At 39.2% G+C, this 6,766-nt stretch overlaps 1 long non-coding RNA gene across 1 annotated transcript; it reads left to right on the top strand.

Annotated features, from left to right (window-relative positions):
* Positions 1–3,092: 3,092 nt before the first annotated feature.
* On the top strand, positions 3,093–6,394 carry LOC113583572. The gene is made up of 3 exons (XR_003411311.2): positions 3,093–3,558; positions 5,434–5,595; positions 6,062–6,394. It is a non-coding gene; the product is annotated as an uncharacterized LOC113583572 (long non-coding RNA).
* Positions 6,395–6,766: the final 372 nt, after the last annotated feature.

Below are 6,766 nucleotides of genomic sequence, written 5' to 3'. Positions count from 1 at the left end.
TCTGTAAATTAAATATGCATTTACATTTTCAATGTTATCATTGTGTGTTTACTGGCATGATTCTATGTTGTGGATCTAAGGAAATGGGACCAAAGATTAAAACTACATGACTAATTGCCTATAAGGTTTTGGGGGGAAAAATGTTTGTCACTATTAAGTTGATGTTTTGAAATAATCGTCTGTGTATGAACTCTCTATTCTGTCCTGCTGCTGAACAAAATTTTCAAGTGGACTGCAAATGGAGAAAATATAGGTCTCGAATTTCTACGCAATTATATTTGTCTTCAAAGGCCAAAAAATACTATGGATATCCCAAGATCAACAAGTGAAGGAGTAGGATCCTGAGAGAGAAAGCAACAAAGAGAAAGAGAGGAGCAAAGAGAGCGAGAGAGAACCAGGGAGACTGGGAGGGAGGTAGGGTAAGCCTGGTATGGAGCCATGTTCAATTACAGAGGCCTGTGACTACACATCCATACACATGCTGTTATTCAGCTTTTGTCTGACAGAGACCTCATCTAAAGTTTACAGAGTCGATGCTGTATGATCAAGACACTGTGCTGCTTTCATGTGGAGGGTTAAGAGAACCTCCCCCTAGTTCAGAGGCTGTTTGATGGCTCAGTTGTAATCTAGCATTGAAGATCAGGCTCCTGGAAAGACATTACGGAGGTCCAAAAAAATAGTCTCGACGTCAATGACAAACAAACTCCAAACAAGCCTTAGGCAGAAATGCAGATTCTTGTCTCCGCCTTAGATGCAAGAAAAGAATGAGTATTAAAGGTAAACAATGATGAGTCCTGTCTCAACACCTTCCCATTCATGATGTTATGTCCAGGAGGTGTTGAACATTTTGTACATTAAGAACAGTTGCCTAACTTGAGACAAGTTAGAAAAACAACTACAGAGTACAGTCAACAGTATATAATAACACAATTACACAGAGGTCTCTAAGGTCTGTGTCCAGTTTCCTAAGTATAGCAGAACCTCATCTTAATTGACTTCAGATTTATTTCAGTCTCCCTGCCAAGCTCAGCTGCCATTAGCGGAGCCACCTCCATTCTGCTGGAGCCCATAGGACCTGATGACAGGGCTGAGCAGTATGTCCACTACTGGGGCCACCTGTGGCCCAGGAAGCTGCTGGGGACCAGTGCTTCCCTGTGAAAGCAGATATGAGTAAGAACAGGTGGATGTGAGCGGGCGACTGCAGCAGCTGACGCCCTAAACTCCAGAGCTCTCGAAATAGAAGCAGGCATGCAACAGGTGGGCCCCTCCTTCTCTCAGGCTTGAGGACCACTGTGACCCGTTCACAAACAACAGATTCCTTGCCTCAGTATTTTCACTTTTATAGAGGGGCTGAAAACTGCTGGTTTTCCACTGCCAGACTCTGCAGGATACTTCATGCTCACCATAATCACTGTTATGAGGCCAGGCAGAGAAGACTTCATAATTCACAGCATGTCAAATACAATGCTTGCCCTGCCCTCTGTTACTTGCCTTTGGTCCTATTTTAGCCTGAGGGAAACCAACCTCTACAGGTTAAATATTCACTCTCTATCCTTCCTCTGCCCCTTTTTCACCCATATGTTTTCTGTATACTATAAAGTTTGGGTCACAGCTGCATGCCATAGGTGTGTCTCTTTTTCTCTGTAAATCTAGACTCAGTTTTGGCCTATTGATCCTTTTGGTATGCATTTGCATTCCCGTTTGGTTCTTTTTTAGAAAGCGTGATGGTCTCATGGAATGGGTCACATTGCATAGGTCTTTTCTCCCAGACAGAAGGAGAATTCCAGGCCAGGGCTGGAAGGACTTCAGTGGCAATGGCTGGTTTGGGCAGCACAGGCAGAATGAGAGGCATGAGGAGAGACAGCTGCAGCCATGCCTCACTACTGCCATAGCGGGGGGAGGCTACATCATGACACACCATGCCTGGGCTGGGCAACACTCTCTCTCTCACATACATACACACACACACACACATTTAGCATAGTTGTGCATACCAGCCCAGCTGCTGTATCTGTCTTTAAAACTCCACTAGCACTCCAGTCATCCACCATTATATTTCCATATTTAGGTATTTTCATGATTAGACAGCATTAAGAAGACATAATTAAGCCTGAAAATACAATATCTTTTCAAATGTTCTGTGTTCTTCTAAAAAATATTTAGGTTAGAAAGGCTCCAACTGAAAATGTTAAGTTAATCCAAAGCAAAGAATATCCCTCATTTTAAAAAGTATTCATTAGCCATTAAAAAAAAAAGGTTAAAGTGAAATCATTTAATTTGTCTGACTAGACCTTCCAAAAAGGTAAAGGTATCTATTCCATCAAAGTTTGGATAAAAGTGTAGGGCGTGTGCCGAGCTCTATGGCCTCACGCATAGCTGAACAGATTAGAGCATGGTTAGAGGAACGTAGAACAAGGCTGCTGTGGAGAATTTTCTCTTCACCATTCACTGATATGATAGCTGATAATGAGCTTTTGACTGGCTGCAGGTGGGTCCACTTAATGAGTAGCGCAGGCCAGGGCGCATCATAAACCGTCCTTTGCCTTCTGACGATGTAAAGCCAGTGGAAATCACTGTAGCAAACAGAAAAAAAAAAAAACATTTTAGTTAGAAACTGCTTGAAACTTTTAGAGGCTATATACATTACATGAGCTAAACGACATGCCACAAGATGGAGTTAGTAAACGCAACAAACTCAGTTTAAAAAGTACAGGTGGAGGGTACGAAAAAGTAGGATGAATGAAAGGCAAATATCAATTTATTTATCAATCTGCCAGATACATTACTACGTATTCCTATTGGCCTTCCCTCTCTGCATTAGGAGATACGTTAGCACAATATCATATCAAGATGTGCAAACTTTAACTTTCGCTTGCCCTTTGAGATTATTCATAATTCTTTTCTTTTATTCATAATTGCCTGATGACGTGTATTGTGGGTAATAGAGGAAATGAAGGGAGGAACTAAGAGATTTCAATGAACTGTGTCATTTACAGGAAAGCGTGTATGCCTACGTCTGTGGTCAGAGATAGACTGACACGGAAATATGAAATTACCGCTTTAAGTAAAGACAGTGATAGTGCGCCCGCTGAATATTTTTGCGTATGTGTAAATACGACGGTCACTTTACAACATTCACCTTTACCGCAGAGGCTAAAGTCCTAACTAGAACAAATTTTATTTTATTTTTCATTTTCATGTCTCGTGTAATCTTAAACTACTGTTTTTCCTCTCCAGGGAAGAGCATCTTGATTTTTTTTTTTTGTGTTAAATTAACTAGAACAAAACTAGAACTAGAACTATAAATTATTTTTCTGTCTTCAACTAAAAAGAGAATTTACATCAGACAACTTTAAAAATTAAAATGCCCAAAATGAACGGTTATATCTATAATGATCAGCGACATGGGTGAGATTTTTTCTTCAGCCATGAATGTGAACAGGAAATAAAGCTCTTCTGTTAGCTCACATACATGAACATTCAAGCGTATACACAAATATTTCTTAGAAGTCTTGAGCAAGGGAACATTTCGACAAGACGATTTGCCACTTGTCATCGGTGAGTGAGTCAATAAAATTTGTCTACAACATTCCCTTAGCCAACTTTATTGGCTCCACCACTGGGCCAACAACTACGTTCAAATAGTATTATTTTTCCTACAGGAAAACAGTCAATTGTAATTTGTAATTGTAAAAAAGCAACATTTCAAATAAAGTTAATATCTAACACTGTGAATGAGTGAACTATTCAGAAACCGACATAAGTCCTATTAGCCTATTTTGGTTTCGTTTTGATTTTCTGCTGATTCACATCTTTCGCATTGTACTAATTCTTTAATTTAACCTTATATTTTTACAAAAGCGCTTCTCTGGACCTTAAAGTAAGTCCTAGTGAAATTAAAGGAGGAGAGTAAATCCTACAGCATTAATCAAACACAAAGCAAACGCACGCTAACAGGTAACGCTTCCCTGCTGGGGGAACAGAAGTCGTTTAGAGATTGCGGAATTCAAGGTGAAGCTAGCGGCGTTTTTGTCGAGCGATTGCATCACCCATATTTACTGTTTACCTTAGAATTTGATGTGCCTTCACATTTATTTTCAAAAACACGGCACCAAATTATGTTATCAACAAACAGTTCTTGAGAACATTTTCATTTTTGTAGGTCCATGTATGAAACTATTGAGAGCACTTTCCTCCGAAATGCCTCCAGCCTTTTGCGAACTCGTGTTAATCTAACAGCCTTTCGTAAAAAACCTAACCTAGCCGCCAGTAAAAAAAAATTAGGTGTGCAAAAAAGCAACGACAGTACTGTACAACGGATAACGCCGGGTTAACTGCACCTACGATGCATCCCCGGAATCAGGTAAATAGACAAAGCCTCAAGAGTCTTCTTGACTTTAGCGTTCTAGCCATTGGCTTTAATTAAGTAGGCCTAATTGTCCGGACTGTTGTGTTCTTGTGGCATTTAAGTATATTAGGGTACCAGTCTTGTAAAAACCATTTAATACCAATGTTGACTATTGTTTTATAACAAAGGTGAGCCTCCACTTAGTGGTTTGATGGCAGACACTCCACCCAGACCTTGAATACTCTTCTTCATAACAGCAGTGTCAGTCTCTCTCTCTCTCTCTCTCTCTCTCTCTCTCTCTCTCTCCCCCACAGTTTCTCAGATTACATAATCTCGTTTTGAATTATACCTTACAATTCAGAGCAGAGATGTGATATTTCACTTCATGATTACTGTGAAAATTGTAGTACTTGTTTTATGCAGTCAAAAATTCGTTTTCAATAAGCTCCTGAATAAATTTAAAAAAGAGAACGTGTGATAGAATGTTTAATCACAGGCAATATTCTGAAAGCATTACTTGAAATCACTCATTCACAGAATGGTTGAAAAGTCCCAGAAAGTAACTATTTAGCACAAGCATTGGGCAACATAAAAATGATTTCATTGTTTAGGAATAACTGCTGTTTAATTCTGGTATTAGTTTAGAAAAATACAAATCTCATAACAATATAAACTGTAATAAAAAGGAATAATAGTACATCAACGGTTTACTTCTTAAGGGTCCATGAGCAAGCAGCTTGCTCAATGTTTTTTTTTAGGCTGTCTTGTTTTGGAGGTGGGGGATGTGCATTAAATTAAATAAAAAGTTCAACGAATGCTGCAAGCATTGCTGTGTTTGTGGAAGGTGCTTGTTTTGTTTGGGCACTTGCATGGTCTAATCACTCTAGTATCTTTCCTGGGCATGCTGTCAATTACTATGTATCATTTACAGGAACAAACACAGCCAGTTGTTGCATCTCTCTCTCTCTCTCTCTCTCTCTCTCTCTCTCTCTCTCTCTCTCTCTCTCTCTCTCCTTTTCTCTCTTTCTCTCTGTTTCTCTCTAACTTTCCCTCCCTCCCTCTGATGAGGCCTTTTGTCTGAGTAGGCAAGCCAGACACAACAGTGCACAGAGCCACACACTCTCACAATGGTTCAGCCCACAAAGCCACACACAACTGAACAATGTGACCATCTCTAAAGGAGGCGGAAGGGAGTGGGGGTGAGGTCACGCACCTGCACCCTAAGAGCTTTCAAAGAGCTCATGCAGGTGTTTTCATGTTGATTTTTTCATTTGTCTTTTCTTTTATTTATTTTTTAACAGCATGAACAGACATGAAGCTTTTTTTGCTGATATCTATTCAAGTAGGAACATTTACTTGCAACTTACATTTCAGGTCTGCTTTAGTATTAGACAGAACTTTTAATTCATTTATAAAACATAGGGATCTTCAATGCACTGTTAAAAACAATATATGACTCCAGAAATTATGACTTTAAAAAATTAAGGATTACCCTCAAGTTTATCTGCCTGTTGACAGTTACATGAGAGATAGGTGTATCATAATGATTTGATACTTATTACGCTGACAGTTAAATTTTATAAGGCTCAAATGTGTAATAATTTAATATGTAATAATAAATAATTAGGGTCAAGTGTGAAAAAAGGTAATTAAAGCTAACGTATGAAAGCTAATTAAAATCTCATAAAACAAAGTCTCTGCTGGTTTCTTTAGAGGAAGATGACCTGCTGGTATCAGACACAAAAAACACACCCCCCATGCTGTGACTGGTGCACTTAAACCCCTGTGGCTGGAGTTTTACACTCTTTGGCAAGTATTACAACAGTGGGCTCATTGAGCAAGAGCAGAGTGAGAGTAAAGACTGACAGAGTGGTGAAACTCCTGACTGTCTCACTTCACATTGATCCTTTCTGTCTATTCATATCTGTTTAACCTTTTGAAATGTATAACTCAGTTGGAACAGATACAAATATGTACAAGGTATAAATGATGTTTTTTTTCCCCATTATGTGATGTGTTGGTTTCTCTATATTATTATAAATCAGCATGAAGTTCACACTGTTATGTACTCATATTCCAGTCATAGCTGTCCTAGAACTTTCCTAGAACTACTTCACCATCCAAATGGCAATTAGATTGACAATGCATGATCCAGGAAATGGGCACTCAATAAGGTGGTGCCATAATGGGTTCAGCGTTTTTTTCTAAAGCTAGGTTTCTAAAGGAAGTCTGCAAAGGAAGGAAGTTGCTAAGAGTACACTACAAGCTCTATAGGCTGTAGTAAATTAAGTCTCGCTTTCTAGTGGATTCAAAAGCCAGAGGCTAAGGTTAATAATCTATACAAACCTTAATCAGCATCATCACTGTCACAAGTTAGTGAAACAGAATGGCGGGGGGGGGGGGGGTAAATATGCATAC

Source organism: Electrophorus electricus, chromosome 2 (assembly GCF_013358815.1).
Source record: "Electrophorus electricus isolate fEleEle1 chromosome 2, fEleEle1.pri, whole genome shotgun sequence".
Classification (NCBI taxonomy): Eukaryota; Metazoa; Chordata; class Actinopteri; order Gymnotiformes; family Gymnotidae; genus Electrophorus; species Electrophorus electricus.
Note: the sequence above shows the minus strand (reverse complement) of the source record. Positions and strands in the feature narration are given on the sequence as shown.